The sequence below is a fragment of the Helianthus annuus genome, chromosome 3, assembly GCF_002127325.2.
Source record: "Helianthus annuus cultivar XRQ/B chromosome 3, HanXRQr2.0-SUNRISE, whole genome shotgun sequence".
NCBI classification, from domain to species: Eukaryota; Viridiplantae; Streptophyta; class Magnoliopsida; order Asterales; family Asteraceae; genus Helianthus; species Helianthus annuus.
This window is the reverse complement of record NC_035435.2, coordinates 172545855-172569019: the sequence shown is the minus strand read 5'-3', so window position 1 is coordinate 172569019 and position 23165 is coordinate 172545855. Positions and strand designations below refer to the sequence as shown.

At 40.2% G+C, this 23165-nt stretch overlaps 1 non-coding gene across 1 annotated transcript; it reads right to left on the bottom strand.

Moving 5' to 3' along the window:
- Positions 1–20246: 20246 nt before the first annotated feature.
- LOC118490860 lies at positions 20247–20353 on the bottom strand. Its single transcript, XR_004890085.1, has one exon. It is a non-coding gene; the product is annotated as a small nucleolar RNA R71 (small nucleolar RNA).
- Positions 20354–23165: the final 2812 nt, after the last annotated feature.

Genomic DNA, 23165 nt, shown 5'->3' with positions numbered 1-23165 from the left:
ATCTACAGATAATTATGGCCCTGGAGCAGTTACGTGGACACCGTCCTAAGGTCACTGGCCCCTAGAAGCTTATTATTGCCTCGCTTCCCTAGCACGCTAGTAGCTTAAACACCTGTCACATACGTTAAAATAAAAGTCAATACATATAATGTAAAGGTGAGTACACAAGTTTGATATAGCATATATAGTTCGAAAAGTTTACGCATAACCAAGCACGTACACAAGGGCAAACGATGCATGTAAATTATCAACATGGGACCATCGATACCAACGACTTCGAGTTGACTGTCCGAGACAGTTCGCAATACATGATTACCACTGTAATCCATGCAGGTAATTGTCCTTAGCAACCCCCGTGTGAACGGGTGCTGAGTCCAAACTATAGTACTACGTTGCTAAAGCAGGCAGATAGCACTCCACGTGTAAACATAATAAACAGCAATCATTTAGACATGTAATACATGCAAGTAGGTTAGCGTTCAAATAGTTTGTGTTGCTTGTGAATTTGATAGATTACGTATGTAACACCCAAAAGTGCTGAAAGCAAAAAGGGATCGAGTATACTCACAGTGGTTGATTGTGGATTGAAGGGAGCACAGAGAATAGGTTAGCCTGAATAGTTCGATAACACAACGATGAGCAACGCGGAAAAAGTAAACAGTGGAAACTGGATCGGATAGACCAATCGATCGGACAGCTGTTCGATCGAGTGGGCTGTTCGATTGGTTTGAAAGTCCGTTCGAACATCCATTCGATCGGCCGGCTGGTTCGATCGGCTGGTTCTTTCAAGTGGATTGTTTCTTCCTTTGATGTGAAGGATGTGTTTGTGTATGATGGTTTGTACTACCTTTCAAGTTGGTCGATTGAACAGCTGTTCGATCGGTTAGCCCAACCGATCGGCTAGCACCCCATTGTTTTCAAATATGTCACTCGATCGGTTGGCATGTTTGATCGGGTGACATTCCAATGTTTCGAAAAGTCTAAGTGTTGAAGTGTAGTATCTCATGATTCGAGTAGTAATGATTACAATCGAGTAGCGTAGTCGATCGAACAGTACCTCGTCAATACTACACTTCATGAGTTTGTGGGACTAAGTGCTAGTCGATCGGTTAGCCTAGTCGATCGGCTGGCATAGTCGTTCGGTTGGGCTGTTCGATCGAACAGCCTAGCCGTTCGGCCAGCTTCTCGATTCGGTTAACCTTTCACTTAACACTTGGTTATTCCCGTTAATTGTTGATGTTTTAGAGATATTTTGACTACGAGTTGAACCACAAAACTGAAGTCCCCATTTAGCCTACTGACTCGAGCAGGAATCACCCAAGCTCGGTCAGAGACGGTTTGGAACCCAAGTTTAACGTTTAACCCGAGATCGGTATATCTCTCGGTAGAACCCGAATCTTGAACCATGTGTTTGTTTAGATTGATTTGTAAATCGGTTCAAGTCTCGTTTTCACCTTTTTGAGTGTAAAAGAGTTGAAAGATAGATGAAAACCCATCTTCCAATCCTTTTCCACCGTGAAATGTTAAGATCTTTGAAAGATTTTAGGTTATTTATGTGGAAATCGGTTAGATCTAAGCTATTCATGGTGGAATGATGTCAAAACTTAGTGTTCTTGAAGAACACTTGATGACATCACTCAAGAACACCTAGATCTTGGTGATTTCATGGATGAAATCCAAGTTTTGAAAGATAGAAAGATGTAGAATCGATTAATGAACAAAAACGTACAAGGATTAGAGCAAAATACTTACCGGTTTGAGAGAAATCTGAGATTTAGTGAGAAGAAGAGGCTGGTCGGTCAGAGCTTTTCCAAAAGTGGAAAGTTTGACAAGGACAGCCCTATTTATAGGCTTCCAAAAGAGGAAAGGTTCAGCTGATCGAACAGCATCCCTGATCGAGCAGCTGTCCGATCGAACAGCCTGTTCGATCGGCTAGCCTGTTCGATCAGGTTGCCTTGTTCGATCGGCTAGCCTGTTCGATCAGGTTGCCCTGTTCGATCGGCTTGCCTGGTTTGAGTGTTTCGCGACGATTTTTGATATTTCGAGTTCGATGAACGATGATTTGAGAATGATAGAATTCCTAATCAAATTACTTTTAGTCTCAACTACTATATCTAACATACAAGCATCCTTACAACCATTTCGGGTTCGATTTCCATTGAGTTTGATTCACCTTTGAGTCTTGATTGATTTGATTGATTCACCACACATTTTAACATAAAAGTAAACATGCACAAGTAACACATAAGGCACACACACACGTATAAAAAGTACTAAAATCCCCACACTTGAGTTTGATGATTGATTTGGTTAGCTTGATTATTGATTGACTAGCTTTATTGCATTGTTACTTCCTATCATTCACAGTCGGTCGTTGATTCACAGTTCGATTATCGGCCGATTTGTTTGATTATACAACACTTACTCCAAATAATATGAAAATCAAAATGAAACCAAAATGAAATTAATCTTTATTAATCTTTAATTCCAATAACAGTCAACACTTGACTTTGACTTTGACTTTTGGAAAACACGGGGTGTTACAGTCTCCCCTCCTTTAGGGAATTTCGTCCCGAAATTAGGCTGAGAACCGTACATCGCCGTGTGATTTTACCAATTTGATGCTTCAGATCTATCTGAACAACTGCGGGTACTTGGCCTTCATGTCACTTTCGAGTTCCCAAGTGAACTCCGCGCCTCGTTTGCCTTCCCATCGTACTTTTACAATAGGAATGCGAGAGCGTCTGAGTTGCTTGGTCTGTCGGTCCATGATTTCGACAGGCTTTTCCACGAAGTGTAGCGTCTCATTGACCTGAAGATCGTTGAGTGGTATTATTGCGTCGTGGTCGGCTACGCATTTTCGAAGGTTTGAAATATGGAAAGTCGGGTGGACATTGCTGAGTTCCTCCGGTAATTCGAGTTTGTAGGCAACTTTACCGATCCTTTCCAGAATCTTAAAAGGTCCAACAAATCGAGGCGCAAGTTTCCCTCTTTTGCCGAATCGGACTACTCCCTTCCAAGGTGATACCTTTAGGAGCACGTAGTCGCCAACTGCAAATTCGCGGGGCCTGCGTCGTTTATCGGCGTACATCTTTTGTCTGTCCCGGGCCTTCACCAAATTTTCCCTTATCTGGTGGATCTTGTCAGTCGTTTCTTGCAGGATCTCGGGCCCAGTCAATTGGGAATGACCGACCTCGTGCCATACAATAGGCGAGCGACATCTCCTACCATACAGGGCTTCGAAAGGTGCCATTTCGATGCTGGAGTGATAGCTATTATTATACGAAAATTCGACCAACGGTAGGTGTTTGCTCCAACTACCACCAAAATCGATAACACACGCACGGAGCATGTCTTCAATAGTACGAATCGTTCTTTCCGTCTGCCCGTCGGTTTGCGGGTGGAATGCGGTACTCAAATTCAGCGTCGTACCAAGAGCTGCTTGAAAAGTTTCCCACAATCTCGATGTAAACCGAGCGTCGCGATCAGAAATGATGTCTCGAGGCGTACCATGATTCTTAATGATCTCGTCGGTGTAGATTTGGGCTAGCTTGGCCACCTTATAGTCTTCTCGTATTGGCAGAAAGTGGGCTGATTTGGTTAGACGGTCGACTATAACCCAAATACTGTCGTGACCTGATGGCGTGGTCGGAAGCTTAGTTATGAAATCCATAGCTATGCTTTCCCACTTCCATACGGGTATCGGCGGTTGTTCGAGTAAGCCTGAAGGTCTTTGGTGTTCAGCCTTGACTCTTGCACAAGTTAAACAGCTACCAACATATAGAGCAATATCCCTTTTCATCCCAGGCCACCAGTACTTGTAGCGAAGGTCCTGGTACATTTTGTCCGCACCGGGATGAATGGAATATCGGGATTTGTGGGCTTCGTTCATGATGATCTTTCGCAAATCTGTCCTCCTCGGAACCCAGATTCGGTCCAGATAATAGAATATCCCGTTGGCTTTGCTCACGAGCTGAGTACCATCGTGATAGATTCGTTCTTTCTTCAACGTACGCTCGTTAAAGCAAGCGTGTTGCGCTTCGCGGATGAGAGCTTCGAGGTTATACTGAGCCTGGATGTTTCGAACACCTATCACGTAATTCTTTCTGCTGAGGGCGTCTGCAACTACATTCGCCTTGCCTGGGTGATAACGGATCTCACAGTCGTAATCGTTGAGAAGTTCTACCCATCGGCGTTGACGCATATTGAGTTCTCTCTGGTTAAAGATATGTTGTAGGCTCTTGTGATCAGTGAAGATCGTACACTTTGTACCATACAGGTAGTATCGCCAAATCTTTAAGGCAAAGACAACTGCGCCTAGCTCGAGGTCATGGGTTGTATAGTTCTTCTCGTGGATTTTGAGCTGTCGAGATGCGTAAGCTATAACCTTGTCTCGTTGCATGAGAACACAGCCAAGTCCAAGGTTTGAAGCATCACAATAGACAACGAAGTCATCGCTTCCGTCCGGCAGTGTAAGAACTGGTGCATGGCACAGCATGTGTTTGAGGGTTTGGAAAGCAGTCTCCTGCGCGGTTCCCCATACAAAAGGCTTGTCTTTATGAGTAAGGGAGGTAAGCGGTACAGCAATCTTTGAGAATCCTTCGATGAACCGCCGGTAGTAACCAGCTAATCCGAGAAAAGAGCGAACTTCTGACGGATTCTTTGGCGTAACCCATCCCTTGACTGCCTCAATCTTTGCAGGATCAACGTGTATACCCCGACTATTCACAATGTGACCCAGAAATTGAACCTCCTCCAACCAGAATTCACACTTGGAGAATTTGGCGTAGAGTTGGTTTCCCTGAAGCAACTCGAGAACCAATCGCAAATGTTGCGCATGTTCGGCCCTCGATCTGGAATAAATCAGGACATCGTCGATAAATACAATGACGAAACGGTCTAAGAACGGTTTACACACACGATTCATCAGATCCATAAAGACCGCGGGTGCGTTGGTCAAACCAAAAGGCATGACAACAAATTCGTAGTGGCCGTATCGGGTTCGAAAAGCGGTTTTGGGTATGTCTTCCTCTTGAATCCGCAACTGATGGTAGCCTGAACGTAGATCAATCTTGGAGAAACACTGAGCACCTTGTAGTTGGTCAAACAGATCATCGATTCTTGGTAAGGGGTATCGGTTCTTGATGGTCAGTTTGTTCAATTCCCGGTAATCGATGCACATTCGGAACGACCCGTCCTTCTTTTTGACGAAAAGGACTGGTGCGCCCCATGGAGAAGTGCTCGGGCGAATGAAGCCTTTTTCAAGTAACTCTTGGAGTTGGTTTGAGAGTTCTCGCATCTCAGATGGAGCGAGTCGATACGGAGCTTTGGCCACTGGATTGGCTCCTGGAATAAGGTCGATTCGAAAGTCGATATCACGACTTGGAGGTAATCCAGGAAGATCATCAGGGAACACCTGAGGAAATTCTCGGACAACGGGAACATCCTTGACTTCAACTTTCCTTTTCTTGTCCGTCTCAGCTACAACAATGTTGGCCAAGAAGGCTCGATATTCCTTGCGGAGATATTTACGAGCTTGAAGACATGACATGAGCTTGAGATCTTTTGCAGTAGTTTCACCATAAACACATAGAATATCACCACTAGCTAGCACAAAACGAATCATCTTATCGGAACACACAACTTCAGCACGGTTTTCACGAAGAAAGTCCATGCCTACTATGACATCGAAACTTCCGAGCTGCATTGGAATGAGACTAATCGGGAATATATGATTGTTGAGCTCGAGAGTACAATCACGGAGCACAGAATTGACAGCAATGGTTCTTCCGGTAGCGACTTCTACTTCGAAGGGTGACGAAAGATAAGAGCGCTTACGTCTAAGAAGTTTCTCAAACTCAAATGACACAAAGCAGTTATCGGCTCCAGTATCAAACAAACATGATGCATATATACCATTCACAAGGAACGTACCATTGACCACGTTGTTATCAGCTTGAGCCTGGCGTGCGTTGATGTTGAAAGTTCTGGCGTGAGCGGCTTGTTGTTGAGGCTGCTGTTGTTGTTGCTGGGGTTGTTGGGCTTCTTGTTTCACCACCCTGTTCGGGCACCGGTTTGCGAAGTGGTTAGGGTCACCACATGCAAAGCAGGTCCGAACATTGTTTGCCGGGGCCTGTGCAGCTTGAGGAGCTTGAGGAGCAGGTAGCAGGGCTTGGTTAACAGCGGCTTGAGCTTGCGTTTGACGAGGACCATAGCGGCAATTCGCAGTGAAATGCCCGTAAACGTTGCAGTGGGCGCAGTAACGGCAGGCCACACCCACCGGGTTGATGATAAGAACATGTAGCACAGAGTGGGTGGGGGCCGGTGTACGCACGCTTTGCCGGCGGCGCATCGATCACTGGCGCAGTGCGTTGTGGTTGTTGCTGTTGTGGCGGTACTGACTGAAGAGGAGCAGCATTGGTTGCGGCGGCGCAATTCTTGTTCTTCTTTCTTCTTCTCGAGGACTTGGAGGCTTGAGCAGTAGGGTTGTCGGTTGATGCGGTAGTAACTTGATGCAACGACTTGGATGGCTTATCCCAGACACCAGCCTTAACTCGCTTGTCATTAATCTCGGCAGCGAGTAGGTAGGTTTCCTCGATCGTTGCGGGTTTGGCGGCGTGAACAAAATCTGCGACACAATCCGGAAGAGCACGGATGTATTTCTTGATGGTCATGTCAGAAGTCTTGACCTGGTCGGGACATATGATACTCAATTGCTTGAAACGGGCGGTGAGACCCGCATTGTCTCCCTCCTTTTGCTTGATACTCCAGAACTCATCCTCCAACTTTTGGCGTTCGTGGGGAGGACAGAACTCGTCCATCATGATCGCTTTCAATTCTTTCCACGTCAGTTCGTATGCAGCGTCGTTCCCGCGCTTGTTCCTTTCTGCGGTCCACCAGTCCAAAGCTCGCGACTGGAAGACACCGGTAGCATTGAGAGTACGGAGGTGATCTGGGCATCCGCTTTGACGAAGGGTGACTTCTACCGAGTCAAACCAATGAAACAGAGCCGTAGGGCCATCTTCACCGGTAAACTCTTTTGGCCCACATGCCTTGAATTGTTTGAAGCTAAAAGTAGCTTTGTTGGAGTCTTTGGGCGTGAGGGTTCGGGATTCCTCAGATGACTTGCTTGCGTTCTCGAACACATCACTGACGGCTTTTGCCACAGACCTTGAGATGATCGCGGCGAGACGTCGATCTCTCTTTTCCTGACGGGTAAGAGGTTGGCGAGGCCTTGATGATGACGACATGGTCTGCAATAGACATCGCCATAGGCTCAACACAACGAATTCGAATCTCGCACGTCTTAGTTTACTAAAGCTTAGAATCACGTCGCATCTCACGTCACGTAACACATATAAACACATAAGCACATAATCATAGAGGCACATAAGTACAGAAGCAATTAGAGCACATAAGCAATTAAGCAAATAGAGCACTTAATTTCCTAAACACGTACGCACTTTTATCACAGAGGCGGTCAGAAAACAGAAACCTACAGCCACAAGTCGAGTGTCGTTCGTTTTGCATATCGGATAGCATCACATCGTATCGTCTAACTTAGTCGTATAGCGTAGCATAGCACACTGGTTTCGTTTAGATCACATCAACAAGGATTTGAATCGAGATAGGATAGCAACAAAGCCACGCGGATTGATAACAAATGGAGCAATCAACGAATCTTAAAACACGTAAACAGGTAAATCATATAAAATCAACAAAGCAACACTCAAAATCGGAAAATGGATTGTCTGCGGCTACTAGACTTTGACTAACCATGGCAATTTAACTATTCACAGTTGACTTGTCGTCACTTTCGACTCTAGGGGACATGTTTCTGCCTCGATTCTTGGGCATTATGCATGCGCATTCTAGGCCATACTCGTGAGTTCAGGTCGTTGGAGTCCGTCAATTGCCTTGGCGAGATAAAATAAAGTCGGAATAACTGCCAAGGTTAGGGTTTCACCCCTAGCTCAGCAATTTCTTCCTTGTTTTAAGAAAAATTCAGAGGAAAGTTTTCATCAAATTTCGGGTTTCAGCCCTGATTTGGTATAATTCTCCTCCGTTTTGTTGATAGAAAATCGCACAAAATAATTGGCAAAATTTGTAATTTAGGCAGGAATTTGCGGGTTTCACTCCTAATCCCGTCCAAATTACAAAATTTGGCTCGGAGTTCGGATGTAATGATAGAATAGAAGGAAACAACATAAAGTAAGCACACAAAATTGGTCTCTTGGTTCCTAACTATAGTCTAGGTCTCTAAGACAGCGATCCGGACTAGATCGTGTCTAACCTAATTCCCTATAGTTATGGCTCTGATACCAATCTGTCACACCCCAACCGATGGCGGAATCATCGGGGCGCGGCACTGAGCGAAACAGATTGTTCAGAAGTTTCCACAACAACTATCATACAATTCGGTTATATAACACGTCCCATACCGTGTCCCAAATAATAACAAGTTATCATAGAAATCAACTAAACAATATGGGAACTGTTCCGACAACTCAAATTCTTAATTATTACAAACCGAATTTAAATATTGTTTTAAGACTTCTAGACGGCTAACTGTAAATCTTACTGACTACAGGTGCCAGTACAAGATCTACAGATAATTATGGCCCTGGAGCAGTTACGTGGACACCGTCCTAAGGTCACTGGCCCCTAGAAGCTTATTATTGCCTCGCTTCCCTAGCACGCTAGTAGCTTAAACACCTGTCACATACGTTAAAATAAAAGTCAATACATATAATGTAAAGGTGAGTACACAAGTTTGATATAGCATATATAGTTCGAAAAGTTTACGCATAACCAAGCACGTACACAAGGGCAAACGATGCATGTAAATTATCAACATGGGACCATCGATACCAACGACTTCGAGTTGACTGTCCGAGACAGTTCGCAATACATGATTACCACTGTAATCCATGCAGGTAATTGTCCTTAGCAACCCCCGTGTGAACGGGTGCTGAGTCCAAACTATAGTACTACGTTGCTAAAGCAGGCAGATAACACTCCACGTGTAAACATAATAAACAGCAATCATTTAGACATGTAATACATGCAAGTAGGTTAGCGTTCAAATAGTTTGTGTTGCTTGTGAATTTGATAGATTACGTATGTAACACCCAAAAGTGCTGAAAGCAAAAAGGGATCGAGTATACTCACAGTGGTTGATTGTGGATTGAAGGGAGCACAGAGAATAGGTTAGCCTGAATAGTTCGATAACACAACGATGAGCAACGCGGAAAAAGTAAACAGTGGAAACTGGATCGGATAGACCAATCGATCGGACAGCTGTTCGATCGAGTGGGCTGTTCGATTGGTTTGAAAGTCCGTTCGAACATCCATTCGATCGGCCGGCTGGTTCGATCGGCTGGTTCTTTCAAGTGGATTGTTTCTTCCTTTGATGTGAAGGATGTGTTTGTGTATGATGGTTTGTACTACCTTTCAAGTTGGTCGATTGAACAGCTGTTCGATCGGTTAGCCCAACCGATCGGCTAGCACCCCATTGTTTTCAAATATGTCACTCGATCGGTTGGCATGTTTGATCGGGTGACATTCCAATGTTTCGAAAAGTCTAAGTGTTGAAGTGTAGTATCTCATGATTCGAGTAGTAATGATTACAATCGAGTAGCGTAGTCGATCGAACAGTACCTCGTCAATACTACACTTCATGAGTTTGTGGGACTAAGTGCTAGTCGATCGGTTAGCCTAGTCGATCGGCTGGCATAGTCGTTCGGTTGGGCTGTTCGATCGAACAGCCTAGCCGTTCGGCCAGCTTCTCGATTCGGTTAACCTTTCACTTAACACTTGGTTATTCCCGTTAATTGTTGATGTTTTAGAGATATTTTGACTACGAGTTGAACCACAAAACTGAAGTCCCCATTTAGCCTACTGACTCGAGCAGGAATCACCCAAGCTCGGTCAGAGACGGTTTGGAACCCAAGTTTAACGTTTAACCCGAGATCGGTATATCTCTCGGTAGAACCCGAATCTTGAACCATGTGTTTGTTTAGATTGATTTGTAAATCGGTTCAAGTCTCGTTTTCACCTTTTTGAGTGTAAAAGAGTTGAAAGATAGATGAAAACCCATCTTCCAATCCTTTTCCACCGTGAAATGTTAAGATCTTTGAAAGATTTTAGGTTATTTATGTGGAAATCGGTTAGATCTAAGCTATTCATGGTGGAATGATGTCAAAACTTAGTGTTCTTGAAGAACACTTGATGACATCACTCAAGAACACCTAGATCTTGGTGATTTCATGGATGAAATCCAATTTTTGAAAGATAGAAAGATGTAGAATCGATTAATGAACAAAAACGTACAAGGATTAGAGCAAAATACTTACCGGTTTGAGAGAAATCTGAGATTTAGTGAGAAGAAGAGGCTGGTCGGTCAGAGCTTTTCCAAAAGTGGAAAGTTTGACAAGGACAGCCCTATTTATAGGCTTCCAAAAGAGGAAAGGTTCAGCTGATCGAACAGCATCCCTGATCGAGCAGCTGTCCGATCGAACAGCCTGTTCGATCGGCTAGCCTGTTCGATCAGGTTGCCTTGTTCGATCGGCTAGCCTGTTCGATCAGGTTGCCCTGTTCGATCGGCTTGCCTGGTTTGAGTGTTTCGCGACGATTTTTGATATTTCGAGTTCGATGAACGATGATTTGAGAATGATAGAATTCCTAATCAAATTACTTTTAGTCTCAACTACTATATCTAACATACAAGCATCCTTACAACCATTTCGGGTTCGATTTCCATTGAGTTTGATTCACCTTTGAGTCTTGATTGATTTGATTGATTCACCACACATTTTAACATAAAAGTAAACATGCACAAGTAACACATAAGGCACACACACACGTATAAAAAGTACTAAAATCCCCACACTTGAGTTTGATGATTGATTTGGTTAGCTTGATTATTGATTGACTAGCTTTATTGCATTGTTACTTCCTATCATTCACAGTCGGTCGTTGATTCACAGTTCGATTATCGGCCGATTTGTTTGATTATACAACACTTACTCCAAATAATATGAAAATCAAAATGAAACCAAAATGAAATTAATCTTTATTAATCTTTAATTCCAATAACAGTCAACACTTGACTTTGACTTTGACTTTTGGAAAACACGGGGTGTTACATGAAATGAGCTCAAATTCACAAAAGAAGCAAAAAGACAGCTAATTCTAACATAAATACAAGAAAAGGAATAAAAGTAGACTGCCCGAACCCTCAACGGCATCTTCCCAAGCAAAGAAGAGAAAACAGAAGCCTGAACACGCCCTGTGCTCAGCCAGCACGGGGCCGTGCCCAAGAAGCAGCAGAAAAGACAAACCTGTAGAAGCTTCTATTGCCCACCACGGGGCCCTGTCCAGTGAGCACGGGGGCATGGCGAAAGTACAGCAGGCTTATATACTATGCCTCTATGCACGCAATCTTATTTTTTAGAATTTATTTATACCTTAATTCATACGCAACTAGTACAAGTTATGTGGATCATGTGACGATCAACGTAATCGCGGGTGCACACGGGATTATAGTGATAGTCGTATGAGAACCATAGAGTGTACTATTGTGTATGGTAAGACACGGAACGTAACATGACACCGGATACGAAACGGACGTCACATGGTCAAAAGATGGTGGATACGCCGCTGGTACTTCCTATATATAAGTGTTTTCACCATGTTACCAAAATTTCGTAAAACGTGCTATGAGAAATTCAGTGTTTTACAGACCATTTAGACATGTTATAACCTTAGACAACTCACAAACGCATTATATCCGATTATCCATGACGAGACCTCATCTTTTCCCTACGTCTTCCTAAATTTCGGGACGAAATTTTCTAAAGGAGGGGAGACTGTAACGCCCTGCTCTTTGGTGCTTTCCATTTATAGAAAGTTTTGTTCGTATTTCTATTTTTGGAAACTTTGTGTTCTTGTAATCGATCCTTTCTTTGTAATCATTATCAAACCGAGACTTGGATCATTAATGAAGCTTGTATTTTGTTACGTTTATGTTATACGATTTGGTGAATCAATCAATGTCTAATCGTTATTCTTGGAAACTATGTGCGAGACTTGTAATTAATCTAAACTTATGCTTTGAACATCTTTTGAACGAGAACGATACTTGGTTATGACATTTATACGCTTAAACATACTTTGGTTTTGATTATTATGCTTAACTACACCTTATACTATGCTTTTATATCAAAACAAGTCCCTAAACTCTCAACTTTGCACCTAAAGGAACCAAATATAAACTTCAGGGGCCAACGTGTAAAAAAAATAAAAGTTTCGGAGACAAGGCCGCCGCGTGACGCGAGGGTCCTAGACGTCACGCGAGGGTCCCTTTTCGGCAGACTTGTGTTTTCTTTCAAATTTTGCACGAAATCCCAATAATCCAACCCACCCAATCACCTTTAATCCACCTCTAATCACCTCCAATCACCTTCTAACTCATTCATTATAAATACCCACCTTCTCCAACCCATTTGACACTTTCACAACTCTCTGATCTTCACAAATTCACTCTCAATGTGCAGTAAATCTGAGTTTTGGACAGATTCTTGTAACTTCACTAAAGTGAGTGTAACTTGCTTATTTCTTAGCCAAATCACTTGGTTCTTCTTCCTATTGCTTTGTGATGTCCTTGGGTATGAATCCTTGGTTTTTCCTTGGAAGAATCATGCTTGGATTTGCCCAAAAATGGACTAAAACTTTCTGTTTTGTTTATCATTAATCAACAACATGTTATTTCTTATCCAACTTGTGTTTAACACATCTCACACCAATGTCCTAATGCTTACAACCTCTCTTATGGTTGGTTAAGCTTAAAAACATGGTTGAGACACTTAAATCAGAGGTTAAAACCTCACAAACTTTCTGTTTTTAATTAGGGTTTTACCCACAAGTAGTGTTCAAGTGTGAAACTTGATGTATGTGTGATGGTTGGTTTAGCCTAGGCTATCCTTCATAAGAATCCACTCATTACTTGATGTTTTTCTATAGATTAGTTGTTGTTACTACCTTAATACTTGTATGTTCATGACCCTCCTTGTTGTTTATAACAACAAGTGTAGTGGTGAACAATAGAGGTGCCTAAATGGAAGCTTGTTCTTCCTACCTCATGTATGTATTCTATGACACAAAGAGGTACCTAAATGGAGACATTAATCTCCTACCTCATGCTTGAATCATAAGACTTGTAAACTATATAATATCTAAGTTATTCTATATGTATACATCTAAGTAACTAAGACTTAATGATGACTTAATAGTTATTTGTTAAGTGGACGTTACATCATCTATGACCATGCCCTTGTTACGACTCTAATGGATCTTAGAATCCATGAAATCATACCAACTCTTTTGAGTTTCAATAGTGTCAAGAACAAGAGTTATGTGTACAAGATGATTATTTTCACCTATGTTACTTTCTATATATTTTAAAAACTCCGAATCTATAATCTTCCGTTGTACGCCAAACTCACATACCTACGTTTCCTTGTGTAGAAGGACAAGGTGCTCCGAACTAATTCATCTACAAAACTTGCTCTCGGAATTTCAAGTCACCACTTGTAAACCGTGAGTATACTCGTACTTTTCCTCTTTTTACTTTTACCACTTTTGGGGTGTAACATGTTTACCTATTGAAACTTACACACGAACTTTTGTCTAAGCACATGAACATTCCTATAACATGCTTGTATATGTGATGGCTTGATACTTTAAATTTGGGTGATTCTTATGTGTTGAACTTATCATTAACTTCGTACGAGCCAAACCTTGACATATGTAGCGCTATAGGATTAACGACCCGCCTCTACTGAAACTTTGGTTATGTCATGAGCAAGTTGCGTTTTCTTGGTTTGATATGTTAGACACATGCCATATTTAATGTTTATCTTGAATCGCATGCTTGCTATGAGGGATTGTTCACACTTTTATCTTATGCTATGTATGTACCGAACTTGTATACTCGCCTTTGCTTTTGCATTGAATTGTATTTTAAACATGTTACAGGTTGATGATGATGAAATGAAAGAGGTAGCACGATGCCTAGATACACACTTTAGACGTTAGGTTTAATATGTTGTATCGAATTTTGGTTATGTTGATTTGTTATTTTGATTAAACTTGTTGTTATTTGGATCTTGTATTGATGATTACTTGAAGTTTGGAAATGAAATTTGGATTATTAAATTATTGTCACAAATAGCGTTATGATGTCTCGAGCAATCTTCACACTTCGTCTCATCCTGATGTTTCCGCCATTGGTTGGGGTGTGACAGATTGGTATCAGAGCCATAACTATAGGGAATTAGGAAAAATTGCCATGCTTTTGCCCTAGTCTATAGTTTTAGGAACTTTGTCTCTTATTTGTTGTTTAAAACATTTGTACTCTACCTTACATGCTTCCTAGCTACACTTCTTGTTATTAAACTTATGCGCCTTTCCTAAGGCTAACACGAATACACTTATGCTATTTTATACTCTTGTAACATCAACGAGACAACTTTACCAAAATAGGCGTGAAACCCACAATTTGGTAAACGACTCTCACTCTACCTTTTATCTATTTTTTTGCACGAAATTTCACCATTAAGCTAGGAGTGACATCCACAACTTAATGGTAATTTCCATTTCAACTCTAGTGGACCCTTGTCAAAGTGTCAAAATTTTATTTTGGCCGACCAGTACCAACCACATTTAGGGTACGAAATCGTCAAGTTAGGGGTGAAACCCGCATCTTGTCGATTAAGTCCCATTCCTTGATTTTTATTCTCGCCAAAGTCCCGAATGTTCCAATCATTTAGAGATGTGTAGTAACCGGAAGGGTAAGATACCGTTAATCGCTTCTCGACGAGAGTATCTTACTTATAGGCCAAAGCACAATATCTCTAAATCGAAAGGGCTTTCGACCCACTTTGGAATTGTCGACGTTTCTCTACCCGAAACAATCCTATGTTTTATTGAGCCTCTCTTTTATGTATCTCAATTTATATGTGATTTTATACTTGAACGTTCGTTCATTTCAAAATGTCGTTTTAATCATTTCGCACGTTATCGCAATCACAAACAATAATAATCCCTTGTGAACAAACTAAATTTACAATGCTTTCATTTACTCATGTTATGTTATGTGGAATTCATGATTATGCTATATGAGACGTTTAAACTTTTATACTATGCAAATCAACTTGAATCTTTACGCTATGTGACCCTTTATGCTATGTGATCAATTTCATTTTCTTAAACAAACATTATGACCAAGTCTCATCTACTCCCTTTTTTTTCGAATTCGAATTATTTTTTTTTATTTCATTTTCTACGCATATATCGTATAAATACTTTATCGTACATTTATATATTATTTACATGCGTGATTTCACATAATCTTATTTATACCCCTTGTAACAATAAATGGAGACATATCATCAAGGTGGGAATGATTTTCTTACCTTGACGACTAACTCCGTTTTTTTTTTCTCATCTTACAACGGCCTCGCCAACGTATTAGGGGTGATTCCCTTACTTAGGTGATCGTTACCAATATTTTCCTTAATAGACTATATTACGTAAACATGATCACGTTTATAACTAAATCGTTTATCATTAGGCAAATCTCTATTTATTTCAGCATGCATTGTTTATATGAACGAATTCCTTATCCTACAATATATATATATTTTTTTATATATAGCTCACACACACGAAATTCTTAACCTTTACCATAAACGCTTATTTCTCGATTTTCAAAATTTACAACCTAGTTGGTTTAATAAATCCATTGCCCACAAAATTTTGTATTCAACGTAACTATTGAAAAAGGCTCATCTTATATCCTTAAACTAGAGATCTTCTATTTTCAATTAGGAATCAAATCAATTTTTCCCGCACACCTATAAAATACTACCAATGTTATTCAATCATTTACTAAAATTTCTTTCAAAATCAGTAAAATGTTTTATTAAAAACGCTTTTTTCAACAATCACTAAAATCGTATACCAAAATCCTTTTCTTACGAATCAACGTTGTCACAAAAATGTCTAAAATTCGAATTTCTTCTTTAATGCAAGATCATTTAAAACGATGCAAACTTATTTACTTCTAGAACCTTTTCAACCATTAATCAATACGTCAATTTAAAATGTGTGGGCAAGGAAACTTCATAAGAACCAACCATCTTCAACGAATGTAAATCCCTTTTAAAACAAGAGTAGCAATCCCTTTCTTTCACAAAGTATAACACGCATAACTAATAAATATTTTATGCTCTCTTTACATTTATGAACTAGATTCTATATGTCATGTCAACTCAATCTATTTTGATTTTAATTAAACGTCACGCTTTGCTCAAAACAACTATATATGTATATCATTTTATGTGCTTAGGTTTATATCTCGTGACAATTACACTTATATTTTTACCTTCATACTCAAAACTTCTTGGCCTTTCTTTTCATGTTTAAATTCGTATATTACGATTCATATCATAAACATTACGTATTACACTCATATCCGTATTCGTATTTCTACATCTTATGTCTACACCTATATTTATATTTACACATTTATGTTAATTTTCATAATCATATCTATATTCATACGTTTTATATTATACTCGTATTCCCAAATTATACATTTACATTATACTTATGTCCAAGTTTATATTCATATTAATACGATTATACTTACACTCGCATTTATACAATTACGTCTACACTAATATTCATATTCGTGTTTATACTCATATATCCTACTTGTACCTGTACCTATACAACTATGCTTAAACTTATGTTCACATCCATATATTTTCCTCATACCAATACAATTATTCATAGTTATACTCGCATTTATACAATTTATGATAGACTCACACTTATACATATACTCTCATTTATACGATTTACGTTTATGCTCACGCTCATTCGTTTATGCTCAAAATTGTACTCACATATGTATACTCATATTTTTACTCATACTCCTGGCATGCGTTTTGTGTTTATGCTCTCATGCGTGTTCGTATTTAAACTTATCCTAGACTCATGCTTTTCACACAAAATTTATACTTTCGCACTATACGCGGGCGAAACCCGAGAGATTCGCTTACGTTGTTATACTATTTGGAACACAAGCATGCTTATATACTATGCCTCTATGCACGCAATCTTATTTTTTAGAATTTATTTATACCTTAATTCATACGCAACTAGTACAAGTTATGTGGATCATGTGACGATCAACGTAATCGCGGATGCACACGGGATTATAGTGATAGTCGTATGAGAACCATAGAGTGTACTATTGTGTATGGTAAGACACGGAACGTAACATGACACCGGATACGAAACGGACGTCACATGGTCAAAAGATGGTGGATACGCCGCTGGTACTTCTTATATATAAGTGTTTTCAGCATGTTACCAAAATTTCGTAAAACGTGCTATGAGAAATTCAGTGTTTTACAGACCATTTAGACATGTTATAACCTTAGACAACTCACAAACGCATTATATCCGATTATCCATGACGAGACCTCATCTTTTCCCTACGTCTTCCTAAATTTCGGGACGAAATTTTCTAAAGGAGGGGAGACTGTAACGCCCTGCTCTTTGGTGCTTTCCATTTATAGAAAGTTTTGTTCGTATTTCTATTTTTGGAAACTTTGTGTTCTTGTAATCGATCCTTTCTTTGTAATCATTATCAAACCGAGACTTGGATCATTAATGAAGCTTGTATTTTGTTACGTTTATGTTATACGATTTGGTGAATCAATCAATGTCTAATCGTTATTCTTGGAAACTATGTGCGAGACTTGTAATTAATCTAAACTTATGCATTGAACATCTTTTGAACGAGAACGATACTTGGTTATGACATTTATACGCTTAAACATACTTTGGTTTTGATTATTATGCTTAACTACACCTTATACTATGCTTTTATATCAAAACAAGTCCCTAAACTCTCAACTTTGCACCTAAAGGAACCAAATATAAACTTCAGGGGCCAACGTGTAAAAAAAATAAAAGTTTCGGAGACAAGGCCGCCGCGTGACGCGAGGGTCCTAGACGTCACGCGAGGGTCCCTTTTCGGCAGACTTGTGTTTTCTTTCAAATTTTGCACGAAATCCCAATAATCCAACCCACCCAATCACCTTTAATCCACATCTAATCACCTCCAATCACCTTCTAACTCATCATTATAAATACCCACCTTCTCCAACCCATTTGACACTTTCACAACTCTCTGATCTTCACAAATTCACTCTCAATGTGCAGTAAATCTGAGTTTTGGACAGATTCTTGTAACTTCACTAAAGTGAGTGTAACTTGCTTATTTCTTAGCCAAATCACTTGGTTCTTCTTCCTATTGCTTTGTGATGTCCTTGGGTTTGAATCCTTGGTTTTTCCTTGGAAGAATCATGCTTGGATTTGCCCAAAAATGGACTAAAACTTTCTGTTTTGTTTATCATTAATCAACAACATGTTATTTCTTATCCAACTTGTGTTTAACACATCTCACACCAATGTCCTAATGCTTACAACCTCTCTTATGGTTGGTTAAGCTTAAAAACATGGTTGAGACACTTAAATCAGAGGTTAAAACCTCACAAACTTTCTGTTTTTAATTAGGGTTTTACCCACAAGTAGTGTTCAAGTGTGAAACTTGATGTATGTGTGATGGTTGGTTTAGCCTAGGCTATCCTTCATAAGAATCCACTCATTACTTGATGTTTTTCTATAGATTAGTTGTTGTTACTACCTTAATACTTGTATGTTCATGACCCTCCTTGTTGTTTATAACAACAAGTGTAGTGGTGAACAATAGAGGTGCCTAAATGGAAGCTTGTTCTTCCTACCTCATGTATGTATTCTATGACACAAAGAGGTACCTAAATGGAGACATTAATCTCCTACCTCATGCTTGAATCATAAGACTTGTAAACTATATAATATCTAAGTTATTCTATATGTATACATCTAAGTAACTAAGACTTAATGATGACTTAATAGTTATTTGTTAAGTGGACGTTACATCATCTATGACCATGCCCTTGTTACGACTCTAATGGATCTTAGAATCCATGAAATCATACCAACTCTTTTGAGTTTCAATAGTGTCAAGAACAAGAGTTATGTGTACAAGATGATTATTTTCACCTATGTTACTTTCTATATATTTTAAAAACTCCGAATCTATAATCTTCCGTTGTACGCCAAACTCACATACCTACGTTTCCTTGTGTAGAAGGACAAGGTGCTCCGAACTAATTCATCTACAAAACTTGCTCTCGGAATTTCAAGTCACCACTTGTAAACCGTGAGTATACTCGTACTTTTCCTCTTTTTACTTTTACCACTTTTGGGGTGTAACATGTTTACCTATTGAAACTTACACACGAACTTTTGTCTAAGCACATGAACATTCCTATAACATGCTTGTATATGTGATGGCTTGATACTTTAAATTTGGGTGATTCTTATGTGTTGAACTTATCATTAACTTCGTACGAGCCAAACCTTGACATATGTAGCGCTATAGGATTAACGACCCGCCTCTACTGAAACTTTGGTTATGTCATGAGCAAGTTGCGTTTTCTTGGTTTGATATGTTAGACACATGCCATATTTAATGTTTATCTTGAATCGCATGCTTGCTATGAGGGATTGTTCACACTTTTATCTTATGCTATGTATGTACCGAACTTGTATACTCGCCTTTGCTTTTGCATTGAATTGTATTTTAAACATGTTACAGGTTGATGATGATGAAATGAAAGAGGTAGCACGATGCCTAGATACACACTTTAGACGTTAGGTTTAATATGTTGTATCGAATTTTGGTTATGTTGATTTGTTATTTTGATTAAACTTGTTGTTATTTGGATCTTGTATTGATGATTACTTGAAGTTTGGAAATGAAATTTGGATTATTAAATTATTGTCACAAATAGCGTTATGATGTCTCGAGCAATCTTCACACTTCGTCTCATCCCGATGTTTCCGCCATTGGTTGGGGTGTGACAACTAATTTCTTAGAAATATGTGATACCTTTCGGATCAACGGAGCATCAAATGACGCCATCCGCCTCCGAATGTTTCCTTTCTCACTAAAAGACCGAGCGAAATCTTGGCTCAACGCCCTCCCAGCTGGATCGGTAAACACCTGGGATGAACTAGCCCAAAAATTTCTATATAAGTATTTCCCTCCCACTAAAACGGCTAAATTAATGACTGAAATTAATACATATTCACAAGAGGACGGGGAATCCTTATATGAAACTTGGGAAAGGTTCAAGGAGTTATTACGCAAGTGTCCACATCACGGCCTTGCGATATGGCAACAAGTATCCACTTTCTATAATGGATTGTTGCCACATACAAGGCAGACACTTGATTCTAGCTCCGGGGGACTTTTAGGTAATCGACGCCCGCATGAAATATATAACCAAATTGAGGAAATTGCTCAAACCAATTTTCAATGGCACACCCCCCGAGGCAATAAATCTATTGCCCCGGGCACCCATAAGGTCGATGAAAGCACTTCTTTACAAGCCCAAATCGAGGCACTTTCTTCAAAAATAAAAAAAATTGGAAATGACAAAAACAGTCTCGGTTATGGCTTGTGAAGGGTGTGGTGGGTCACATGAAAATTGGAGTTGTATGAAAGAAACGGACGATCAACAAGAATTGGTAAACTACATTGATAATAGACCTAGGCCGTCGGGTCCTCCAACGGGAACTTACAACCAAGGATGGCGAAACCACCCAAACCTTGGTTGGAGAGAACCCGGCAATAGTAGTAACCAACAAACCCAACGAACAAACTTTCAACAACCAAGAAATGAGTCACAAAATTTCACTCAACAACAAAGTGGACGAGAAAGGCTTGAAGATACTGTATCTCGCCTCATCTCCGACACTAAAAAGAAAAACTCAGAAAGATTTCTACAATTAGAATCAAATTTTAGAAATCAACAAGCTAGTATTCAAAACATAGAAAAACAATTAAATCAAATAGCTCAAAATTTTGCCGAGAGACCAAAAGGCGCATTACCTAGCAATACCGAAACAAACCCAAAAGCACAAGTTCACCTCATCACGCTACGAAACCGCACCGTAGGACCTGCAGAAGCGCCGCCGCCAACAGAAGTAACGGCACCCACACCTCTGCAGGAAAAGAACTCCCCTCCGTTACCAGAGCCTACCAAAGCTCCTCGAGTTCCGTACCCCGGTAGGTTAATTCGTCAAAAGACCAATGAGCAATTCGCAAAGTTCGAAAGTCTATTAAAGCAATTGCATGTCAATATTCCTTTTATTGAGGTCCTAACCCAAATGCCCAAATACTCTAAGTTCATGAGGGACTTCCTCACTCATAAAAAGAAAATTGAAAATTTGCAATTAGTCAATTTAGGCGAAGAATGCTCCGCCCTCGTACTCAATAAACTTCCCCAAAAGAAAATCGATCCCGGAAGCTTCACGATTCCCTGCTCAATAGGGGAGTCCCCCGTTCGTAATGCCCTAGCCGACCTTGGGGCTAGCATTAACCTCATGCCCTCATCAATGTTTAAAAGACTCGGCCTGGGAACCACGAGTCCTACAAAAATGAGCATATAACTCGCTGATCGATCCGTCAAATTCCCACAAGGTGTCATTGAAAATGTCTTGGTAAAGGTAAGCAGATTCGTCTATCCAGCCGACTTTGTCATACTCGATATGGAGGAAGACACCGAGGTCCCCCTCATACTAGGGAGACCATTTCTTGCCACCGCACAAGCGGTGGTAGATATGAATGACGGAACACTCACCTTGAGGTATGGGGATGATGAAGTAAAATTCGGAGTTGGGAAGAGAATAGAGGAAGACGACCCGGTCAACTACATGAAGGTTATTGATTCAAGCTTGGATGCTGCTCTCCGACGGTGTAACATGGGACGCCAAGCATCCCACTCAGAAAATATATAACCTCACATTGGGTCTAGCCAAGGACCCTTATAAACGTGGCGCACCACGGAGGCATTCCGCGGAACTATCCTTAGTTTAGTTTAATTTTATTAGTTTTAATTTGCAGGAATAAAACACACTCGTGGTGGTAATGGATGAAAAAGGGAACGAGAAAAATGGCCCCATGCACAAAGAACGAAGCAACCCGACACAAATCTCCATTACAGAAGGCTCAACACGGGCCGTGCTCAACCAACACGGCCCCGTGCTGAGCCACTTGCAGAAAAACGCCCAGTTCAGGTAACTGGACACGGGCCGTGTTCACCAGACACGCCCCCGTGTCCAGGCTTCTGTCTCATTTCTTTAATTTCTGTTACTGGCACCTGAACACGGGGCCGTGTCCGGTCCCCACGGGGCCGTGTCCAGACTGCCAGTAACATAAATCTTTGCTTTTTAACACCACATTACACATCCAATCAACCTAAAAATTTATTTTTGGGACACATTGAGGACAATGTGTAATTTAAGTGTGGGGGGGGAGCTAACACTTTGAAATTTTGCAAGTCCTAACAACAAGCCTTACACAAAACTCTATTGGAACCGCTAAACACCCCAATTTTTTTTCAAATTTTTTTTTCTTTTTACTTGTCTGAAGTTTAAGTTAGGAATCCCAAGATTAATAAGGTTATATTTTTATAAAATTTACAATCGAGAGCATCGTGATAACAAGAACCAACATAAGAAAATTATGAAACGGCATAACAAGTCTAGTTAAAATTTGATTATATATACTTGATCACATTAAAAAACCCATTCCCACAAAAGTGAGTTTTGAGCCTTTATAGAGCATACAAATTTACATCTTTAGACTAAATGCTCATTTTTCGTTTCTTGTGTGAATAGCCGCTTGGTTCTTACAACTCTAGAACTTGCCACGACGATTCATTCCCGGTCCTTACCAACTTAAACCCAAGTAAGTAAATGATGGAGGCATTAGGACTAACCATTTTTTCTTTCTACACCATTATTTTTTATTTTTTTTACCACCTACCCAAAATCCCCCTAGTTAACCCCTTTGAGCCTAAACCTTTCGTTTCTTTACCCTAAACCCTTTTTACCCACCAAAAACCCTTTTTATTTTTCACCCTTTATTTTAGTAACAAGCTCGGTTTTTCGCAAAGCTCGTTCTTTTATGTGAC